The following is an 11,293-nucleotide window of genomic DNA, read 5'->3' on the forward strand; positions in this document are numbered from 1 at the left end:
GGGAAGGCGGCTCCGCCGACGCCAGCGGCGACCGGATGCAGGTCCGCGTCCCAGGGGCCAGCAGAGCCGAGACGCCTCCGAGGCGCAGGCCTCCGCCGCCGCAGCCGCCTTCCGGCTCTCGCCGGGAGTCCGGAGCGTCCGGGAGGGGCCGCGGGTGCCTCACGCGCTGCCAAGCCCCCCGGTCAACATGGCTCCCGGGCCGCCGAGCCGCGCGGGCGGCCCACTAATCCCCTCGCAGAAGCCGGGACGGGAGCGAGGCGGGCAGCGCGGCCGGGCGCGGGCTGCCGCTTCTCCCAGGCTCAGTCAGCAGCCGGACCGTGGGGAACTGCGGAGACCGCGGCAGCCTTCGCTCCCTGCGTGTGCGTCGCTTTCTCACTCGGCGACTGCGGATTGACGCCTCCGCCTGTTCCCCGGAGGGGAGCGAGCGAGAGAAAAAAAAGACTTTTATTGAAACGATCCAACCAGCGGCAGAGAAAAGCGACCAGCCTCGGGAGCTTCCCCCACCCCCGCCGGAACGGCTCGCCGGGGGCAGCGCGACCCCCGCCAGGGTGACAGACAGAAGGGGCAGGGGGAACCCTCGGGAGTAAGGAGGTTAGGCATTGCTTGTCCGCGGCGACTGGGGAAGAAATTATCTGAACAATTCAGCCCCTTCATGTCTTCCCCACTCCCAAACAACACCAAAACTCTTGCTTACATTATCCATATAATTATTGCAGGAGGTACCAATGCCACAGTTCTCTGCTGGCTTTCTAGAGAGGTGATGTCAAAAGACCCCCAAGGAAGCATGTTGATTGCTGTAACTTTTCTCCTTTGTGGTGGGTGGGTGGTTGGGTACTTGCGCAGCAGTCGTTTATGCACATAGCATTTGTCAATTTGAACTACAATGGTTTTTACATGTTATGTTCTTGGCAATATGCTAGGTCCTTAAAGGACTTAGAGTCTAGCTGGGATGAAAGATAATCGGCAAGTAATTATAAAAATCTGAGGGTTATGAGAGGGGAAACTCAAGGTGCAATGAGGACAGAAAGGCCTGCTGTTGCAGTTGGTTAGGTTTTGTTTTCTTGAGGGAGGCGGGTTGCAGGAGTTTGGCCCAGTTTCTGTAAATGTTTTTACTTTCTTCTTTCCCGGAGGCTAAACGCTAGTTCAGGAGTGAACAGCAGAGTGAAAGTGAAGATAAACTAAAGTAACACTGACCCACTTTTTCCACGAATAAGGATAAAAGCATAAAGTAAAAACGAGTTCAAACCCCTAGAGGGAGATAATGAGAGGACTGAAAAAGAATAGGGACCGGATGTAGACAACCTAAACAAGAAAAGAATTTTTTAACCATATAAAAGGCCTGTGAAGTGAGATATAAACATTTTTTCCTTTTTAACACCCGGAAGTAGACAATAACGTTTTTAATGCGCTTTCAATTCACATTACACCCTAAGGACTTGTGACAGTTGTCCTCTAGGATTCCTGGATGAATCCTTTTGCCCTAAAAGTACTGCCTGCTGACTTCTTTCCCTGTTCTGTTGGGCAAAGTTGAATGTCTCTACTGTAATATCCAATCATCAGACTTCTCCCTTGCCTCTAAAATTACCAGGAACAGTAAATTAGCAACAATCATGCTCAACATATATTTAACACTTGTTTACCGAACAGGAATGCAGGTATGTATAACAAGTTTTGCTTTAGAACAAGTGTGCTCTTTTAAAAAGCAATATTAATGATGCTTTTTAGATTTGCCCAAGTCAAAGAACTTTATAATATGGCAAGAAGTAGCATCATATTCGGAATTCTAAGTTATAGAGAAAGAAAATTTGATGTTCGTAGAAGGCCTACTTATATGCCACCTGATATCACATACTTGCCTTATTTAAAAAATAATAATATGCTTTGTTATGTTCCCTTAGTAAATGTTAAAAATCACCCAAAAAGGGAGTCTACAAAATGGTATTTTGAGTTTATCAGTAATTCCCCTCTCATTTTAGATTAGAATTACTCCATGAGAAGTAAAAATATTCTGTCTTCTCCAAAGCTGCTAAAGAGCACCCCCTCCTCTTCCTACATCTTTTATGACCATAATAAATATTCTATAATTAGAATTTAGATAGTTATTTTATTGACCTACTTGTTCTTTCAATCAAAAAGTATTTATTGACTTCACATTACGTGCCGGGTAGTGTGCTAGGCTTTGAAGATATAGGGGTGAACAAGACAGGATATTACCCTTGTGGAACTGTACGCTAGTGGTTGAAATGAGCAATAAATATGTAAGTCACTTAAGGAATTCATAAGATAATTTATAATCATGAGAGGTGACATGAAGAAAATGAAACAGTAATGCAAAAGAAGTTGGGGAGAGGGGTCAGCAGAGGTATTTTAGGTAGTAAGATTAGGAAAGGCCCGATGATCAGCAGAGACTAGAAGCCATGGGATCTTTCTTTATATCACTTAGTAAATTATTTGATCAAGAAAAGGTATTAAGCCACATGACAATCAAAACAATGGGTTTATTTAATTCATTAAATTATTTAATTATTTTTCTAAATTGATTTAAAATTCACACATAAAGTTTTGGGCGTGTTAGTTGGCCTCTTTCCTAGGCTATAATATAGGCTTTTTATCTTGTAAAATAAAGTTAAATTATAAAAATATTTACTTAGAGTGTTTCCCTAACTGTGGTTAATAAATATTTGCTAGTGTGTGGTGGGGGTGGAAGGTTGAGGAAGAATTCCAAGATAAAATTCACTTGGGTAATGCTACATACTTTATCTCTCTTTTGGAAATTCACAATGCACATTTACATATTTAAAGCTCTGAGAAGTTCTGAGATTAAAAATTTTCTTTCCAGTGAGACCAGTGTATCCCAAAATGTTTTGACCTTAGAATAGCTGTTAGGGGGAGAATTTGAAGGTCATTCAACTTTGGACAGAGTAGAAGATGGAGCCAGAAAATCTCTGCTGTGATTCACATTCAGAGTGATTTGTTCGCCTGGGATAATGTGACACATACCTAGATAAGGTACAGAAAAGAAAAGAAACACTTAAGTTGGTTTTCAGTTTCTCCACATCAGTGGTTCTAAAACTGTGGTCCCTGAACCAGCAAGAGCAATGTTACCTGAGAATTCCTTAGAAATGAAAATTCTCAGGACCCACCCCAGACCAACTGAATCAGAACATCTGGGGTGGGGCCCACAGCAAAGTGTGTTTTACCAAGTCCTCTAGAATTCTGCTGCACAAGAAAGTTTGAGAACCACTGCTCTGTGCAATATCAATACATAGCTTTATCTATTTACAAAACAATTTTCCACATGTCTGAATTTCTGGACCATTTCCAATTATTAATTAATAATTGTCAAAATTTTTCAAAGAAATTAGGTAAGTAACAAAACTGGGAAAACACTTTTTGTCTGGGTCCATTCCCAATTTTGCTAGGCTGAATCTATAGATAGGAAGTCTACGTTTTTGCAATAAAAGTGAAGCAAATCAAGCTAAGGGCAGCAATCAACTATCTTCCCCTAATATCATTTGAGTAAAATAATTTTAGGATCAGTAAAAATGAAACTATAGGTGAGAAAAGAGTATTGTCAAAGGCTTTCTTTTTTTTTTTTTTCTTTCCTTTTCTTTCTTTTATCAAAGGCTTTTTAAACCTGCTTTGAAAACAAAATGTTTGCCCTCACCCTAACATTTATATTTTATAAATATTTCGTACCATTCCAAGACCTGCAAAATAGCTGTATACCATTGCATAATGCTACAGTTGTTAACTATCACTTAAAAGTTAACTGTAGAGATTTTACAGCGCCAGATCTATTTAAAATCAGAATATCTCCACAGACTTATAAGTAACAAATTTTGGGAGGGAAATTTCTTCCCTATTTACATGTAAAATTTTAAATTTGGAATACTGAATTTAACTCTAGAAGATTAATAACATTCCAGACATTTGGTCCAGTCCAGGGAGCATTACAAAAAGTTTCAGGATAGTGGTGTGTGTGTCCATATGAGGGAAATGAATCCAGGAACCAAACTCAGTCTTAGGAGTTCAGGAGGACATACTTTTCTAAAATTTTGTTTTAAAAAGAAATTGTTCCCCAGTTACTGACTAAATGCTTAGGCAGTGTTAGTCTCCAGGCTACTGGTAAGGTTTCATACAAGGCTCTATTAAGTGACTAAGAAGGGATTAAGTAGTTTTTCTTTCTTTTTTGAATGTGATATTAATTGCTGTTAACTAGATTGATGTTCTGTCTCTGAGAAAAAGCAGAGGCAGGTTCTTAATCAAATAAAATACAATTTAAAGCTTATCTGAGCTTCCTAAAAAGTGAAGCACAACAAAAAGCCACCTTTAAGATTTAACAAACTCCTCCCTTTTTTAAAATGTTGGAAAGTGGGAGCTCAGGCAATATAGGTTAAAAAGGAGGACATGGCAATTGGCCATTTTCCTAGGGGCTTGTGGGAATAATCATTGATCTTTTTTCATCCTTTTAAAGAATGAGAGAAAGGAGGAAGTAGCAGTGGCCTTATGGTTTGTTATCTTGGAAATTTTGGCCCAATGATTTGCTTTTAGTTAACTTGATCAGACTGATTTGTAGTCTTCTAGTCTTTAGCTACTAGTTCAGAAGGGCAAGTTTTCAGTAAATGAACTTTGCCTTACTCAAGCCAACATTGACCCAGGACCATTTGAGAATTGATTTGACCTGTGAAGAGGAGGCTAGAGCAAATATTTAATCTTTAGACGTTGAAAAAATGGAAAAATAAAAATACGAGGAAGAGGGGAAAGAGGGCAAGAAAGGTAAGAAGTGGGGATAGGGGGACGAGGAGAAGAATTAAGCCTTATGAACATAATTTTATTTCAGCAAAAAGGAAGCTGCAAATGTTAATAGTGTTAAACTTCATGTAATAGAAAGAAAGAATAGAAAAACATAAAGCTAAGCAGGTCAGGGTTCTAGCCTGAAGCAATTGCATGGTAATTGGACTTTGCAATCAGTTGGATTGGATGGAAGTCCTAGCTTGGCAATTGTGAGATTTTAGTAGATTACTTAACGAAGAGTTTTCACATATGTAAAATGAGGGTAATAATATACCTGCCAGGTGGCAAGGATTAAATGAGGTAATGAACGTGATGCACAGTATCGCAACTTTTCTAAGTGACATGAACAGCAACTCAAATAACTTATACAAAATGGGATTTTTTGTTTATGTAACTGTAAAGACCAGGAGTAGTGCAAGCTTCAGGGACATCTTAGCCAACAGCCCACACAATGTCATAAAGACCTAGTTACTCTCCTTTTGGTTCTGCCCTTGGTCACCTTGGCCTGTCTAAAGAAGACATCTTTATGTCAAAAGATGGCTGCAATATTTGTAGCTTTATCCTTCCAAGTTCAAATCCATAGAGAAGAGGGAGCAACATCCTCAGTAGCATAAATTAGGTCTAATTTGCTCACCTTGAATCACTGACTGTCACTGTGGCCAAAGCAGTTGAGTGATTGGCTAGGTACAGGACATATTCTTTATTCGTAAAGCCAGCGTGGAGTCTGCTTCACTTGAATCACGTGTGCGAAGACTATGGGAGAGAAGTCCCCCTAAAACAACAAAAAAGTGCACTCTTATTATAAGCAGGGTAGTGGATACAATGCACCCACTTAATTAAAGTGCAGAAAGCCAGGGATGAGCGGGCTTTATCAGCAGCTAGATCCAGGAAGGCCACCACAGAACACGATTGCACCGCAGAACATGATGGCTCTGTCTCTCATCTGGGCTTCAGTCTATGTGCCAACCTCATTCTTCACAAGTTCACTGACAGTTCTGGGATCACATCCTTGTAGTTCCTAATCCAAGGGGAAGGAGGTCCATTCAGAAAACTCCAAGGACTCTAATGGGCCCAGCCTGGGCCATATGTGTCCACTCTCTAATCAAAAGTGTCCCACAGGACCAGGTGGAATGGTGCAGATGCAGTTGTCCGAAGTAGAGGAGGGTGCTATTAATAGAAGTAAGAGGGAAGGAATGTAGGTTGGTCAAAAATCACAGGTTTCTGCTATACTAAGATAAATGGCAAGGGTATAATCAGAAATTGCAAATCAGAAAAGGTAATTTGATAAGGAGAGCAGGGTGAACCAAAAAGAGAGAAAAATGAAGAGATAAATGGAAAAACAAATTGTATGGGATACTAGTCACCAATAAAAAGGAATGAATTACTGATACATGCAACAACATGATGAATCCCAAAATAATTTTGCTGAGTGAAAGAAGCCCAGACCAAAAAAGAGTATATACTGTATGGTTACATTTTTGTAAAACTATAGGAAATGCAAACTATAGTGACAAAAAGCAGATCGGTGGTTGCCTGGGTCTCAGGGAAGGAAGGACTGCAAAGAAGACTGAGGACATTTGTGGGGATAATAAATGTTTTTTTTTTTTTTAATGGGGTGGTGTTTTCATAGATGTATGCTTAATGTAAAAACTTATCAAACTGGACACTAAATATGTGCAGTTTATTGTATGTTAATCATACCTAAATGATACTGTTAAAGAAATGAGAAAATGTAATCCAAAACACAAAACTTTTTACTGCTTAGTGGCTTTTGAAACTATTATCTGACTTGTTTGAACAAGCCTGAATTTTCCAACAGTGTTAAACATGCAGGCTTTCTGTAAGTATATCTATAGAGAAGTCACACCACTTAACCCATAGGTGGTTTCTAGCTTCAGGGTCAAAGAAGAGGTTAATAAAAGCTACTAATAAGATAATATTTTTCTTGTCAGATCTCTCTCTACTGTGCAAAAAAGTGTAGCAGTGGGAGTGAGTGAGCCATGCCTGAAACCTACTTGACCCTGTATAAAATATGACCTGTTCCTGTTGAATAGACTGGAGTATGCAATAAAAGTCAGCTCACTCCTCCCTCTACCTCCTCAATGTGGGACTAATCTGAAAAGTTTGAAATATTGTTTATCTCATGTGTTTATTTACTATAAATGTTGCCCCTTTTTATACTCCTGATCTGAAATATAGATCATCTGTGCAATTAAAGGTGCTTTCCATATAGGCAGGGAAAGTTTTGCCATAGGATAGGACATCCTATTTCTTTGGGCTTCTTAGTACCCAAAGTCATTAGGTAGATCAAAATTAAAATAATTTTCCAAAGCCTATAACAATTACCTATCCTCAAATTCTACTTTGATTGGAAGGCATCAGAAGTGATAATAAATATTTCAGCAACATTTCACACATGTTGCAATATCTCATATACCTAGAAATGAAAAGATGTTTTACAAGGACTGCTTTTATTTTTGAAGAATAATTTTTTATAGTGATAAAAATTTGTGATGTAGTTTGTTTTAAAAAAGCTATTTTATGTGTTTGGATAATTCACATCATTTTATTTTGTTTTTGGCAGCTGTCCAGTATTGGGATCTGAGCCCTTGACCTTGGTATTATAACACCATGCTCTAACCAACTGAACTAATTGGCCAGCCCTCCACATCATTTTAAATGGACTCATTGGTTATTGGTGGTCAGTGCCTCTCTGTGCATTATGCTTGATTCCTTCACTACTTTCTGTCAACTGCTAGGCATGATGGAGTAAAAAATTCTAGGCCTTTTGTATTTTGCATAAATGTGAACAAAATTATTAGTATGAAGCAGTAGAAAGACTGTAGGATTCAAAGTGAGACAAACCTGGGTTTGAGTCTTGGCTCCACTATCGGTTCTAAGACACTGAGAAAGATGGTTAATTTTCCTGGGCTTCAGTTTCTTCATACATAAAATGGGCATCTCTCATAGGGCATTTTATGAGGATTCAACAAGATACTAAATATAAAAGTGCCTAACACAATATTCAGCATTTAACGGGCAACGAATAAATGTTAGTGTTCTTCCTTCTACTCCCGCGCACCATGACTATAAAAGTCATGGAAAAATACTTTGATCAAAGTGCATCTAGGAAGACTGAGATCTAAGTTTATAATGCTCAAGAGAAATAATCTGTCTTCTATGGAGAGATGCTACAATATTCAGAAAAAAAGGAATGGAGAAAAATAAACCTTTTTCTTTTTTTTTTGCTGGAAGATTAGCAGTCCCATTCAGAGAAAAAATAGATGTTTATATCTTAGTGTATTATCCATCATAAGTATTACTTAACATTCAGAATGCGAAAGGTCAGTAATAGTTATGATGAGTAAAACACATGTATTTTGTTATCTGTAAAGATTTTCCTGTAAGGAGAACAAATTACATCAACACAGATTCTTATTTATCTGCTTTCTATACCTTGTATTCACAGGTAAAACTATTTATCAGAGATACTCAAACAATTTTAGGCTTGGGAACCAGAAGAAGGCATCCAACTCTCCTATTTACTTTTCAACTACCACTTCATTCAGGTATTCTTTCAACCAATATGAATTTCATGTTTACAATGTGCCAGGCACTGTAAAGAATAGAAAGATAGAAATGGAAAGACACAGGCAGTGTCTGTGTCTTCAAAGGGCTTAGTGTCTATCAGGGGAGAAGACGGCCTGGCCATAACTCAGAAAGAGCCAAGAGCATAAGACAAAAGTTCGAATATGCTGCTTGGGTGAAGAGGAAAAGTGGAGGGAGTAGAAAATCAAAGTAGGTTACGTTGCTTACATAATAGAAGTCAATGCATACTTAATGGTGACTAATTAGGAATCTAGCATTGAGTGCTATAGAGAATGTAGAAGGACCTTAAGCCCTGACCTCTTGGAACACACAACATGTGGTATGACCAAATATCCTAGAACTATGTGGAAGCTGCAAGGTAGGCAACTATTTATATTCCTTCTGTGGTTTTTGATGTATTTATTTCAAATGTCAATTGTTTACTTATAGAAATTCAGTTATTAATGGTAATTTAGTTCTAGAAAACAGAGAATCTATTATATATGAAGACAAAAGGCAGGCACCTCTCTTTATATAAGTGGTTCAACAAAGAGATGATGAAAAAAAGTAAAATCAAGACATCTTGAAATAGCTTCTAGTCCTTTGCCAAGCTGTACATGGGGCATGCCCTTCTTTATGAATCTCGGATGCATGACAATATTTTAAAAACTAAAATTTTAAATTAATTATTGGGTTTCTGCCTAGGTCCTTGTTTTTAAAGCATTAGTGACATGTAGTTATGACTGTAGAGTCACATAAAATCTGGGTCTAGTGTTTATGCATAACAAGATTAAGATGAGTACTACATTTTTATTAGAAAGTTTAAGCATTTCATTTCATAATAGAGACATATGATAAATCCTTAAATTTATTGTAAAATAATCTTAAGAAATAAATTCAGTTTTGTTTATATTATAAACCATTAAACATGAAGTATTCTATTTTTCTCCCTAGCATTGAATTTCCAACTCCTCCTATCTAAAATAGCCACAGTCTTCAAGTTTGGCATCTAAGCTTTTTTATTTGTTCACATGAGAAACACTGCCTTTCCTTTTGTACATGACTCATGCCTCCTGCTGTTTTACAAACTGGATATCTCAGCTTTTTCTGCAGGTCATTATGTACTTCCAACTCAGATTTGGGAAAGTCTATATGGCTCACACAAGTGACACCAAGTCAGCAAAATACAATAGGCTCAAACTATGTCATAACCGAGCCTAATGGGGAATGATCAGTTTCATTCAAAACAGGGAATAAATTAGAATGTGAAGCAGTTTGAAGGTAGACTTTGAAAAGTTGACAGAAGAAGAATGGAAGAAAAAATTATTAGGTTTTTAAGAACTTCCTATTTTTCTTATAGAATGTAAAATGTTGATCAATTTTTATCTTCTCCTTTTACCTTTTTTTGGTGAACACTTTAAAATTTTAAATTACACTATAACAATAATTATAAAAGATTTAGAAAAGAAATGAAAGGAAATCACCATTAACTGTACAACTCTAACACTGTAACTTTTATTACTTTGGAATATTTCTCTCTAGCTTATATTTCATATTCATATATATATCTTAATAGTGTACAGGTAGATTGGTATCACTCTCTTCACTTATCATTACCATAAACACTTGTTCCTGTTCCTAGATTATTCACAATTATCCTATTTGTTGGCTGCCTAATACTCTGTAACCTGTATTTCATGGACATTCTGCATCCTTCTGCAGAGTCTTCTTCAAAGTGGGCCTGGGAGTCACTGGGGTACGGGGGTGCCTCATTGGGCTGGGTTCCTGCCCAGTCAGCTACCATGTACATTTAGATCACTTAATTCCTCTTCTCCATTGCTGGATACCACCATGTTTCCAGGCAAGCTGGGTCTGCACACACTGCTGCTGCCTTTGCCACCATTTCCTTGGATACTATTGACTTCCTAGATGGGACTTCCATTTTAGTTTATCCTCCCAAATCACTGCCTTGATTTCACTCACTGCTGTTCCAACCTGCAGGGTTCCTGCTTACAGGCAGGGGAAATTGGACTGGGGATAACAAAGACCCTTAGGATTCCCAGCAGTAGGTTCATGCTTTAAACTATTTCTAAACTACACTCATTTTCAGTGATAAGAAAGATTTTGTCCACATGCTGGGCTTCATATGAACTTTTAAAAAATATTTACTCCTGGGTTCCAAATCTGGTTCTGCCACTTATAACAGTGTATTCTTAGCAAGTCACTTCACTTCTTTGACCTGAATTTTCTCATCTGTAGACTGGGATAATACTTTCTACTTTTCAGAGAGGTTATAAGGACCAGAGGCATGCTTATACAGCTCCCAGAACCACAGCACCATGTTGATATTGATACTGATGGCTAATATAGTTGTTATTTATTGTTCATATACTAACAGTAGACTTAATTCAAATGTTCTTCCCCCGTCTTCAAAATGGCAGACAGAAACTGTTGACTAAGAGTCAAAATCTCAATTCTGTTTTGTTGTTTTGATTAGCAACTTAATAAAAATTGTTGAACTCAAGAAATTTTTTTCAGGTTATAAAAAGGCACTTTACCGGGCTGAGCCCTTGGCGCACTCGGGAGAGTGCGGCGCTGGGAGCGCAGCAGCGCTCCCGCCGCGGGTTTGGATCCTATATAGGGATGGCCGGTGTGATACGCTCACTGGCTGAGCGTGGTGCCACCGGACACAAAAAGGACAAAAAAAAAAAAAAAGGCACTTTATTGAATTAAATGTGAAAAATATTTGACTGTTATATACTTGAAAAGGCTTTAAATTAGTTTTGTCATTTTTTTCTGTTTAAAGCAAAGGGTCCATTTTAGCATGTGGCCACAAGAACTACTAAATTCTAATATAAGGTATTATACAGAGTTCAGACAATGGCAATATGACACAGCAGGAAAAGCC

Source organism: Galeopterus variegatus, unplaced genomic scaffold (assembly GCF_000696425.1).
Source record: "Galeopterus variegatus unplaced genomic scaffold, G_variegatus-3.0.2 Scaffold461, whole genome shotgun sequence".
In the NCBI taxonomy this organism is placed as follows: domain Eukaryota; kingdom Metazoa; phylum Chordata; class Mammalia; order Dermoptera; family Cynocephalidae; genus Galeopterus; species Galeopterus variegatus.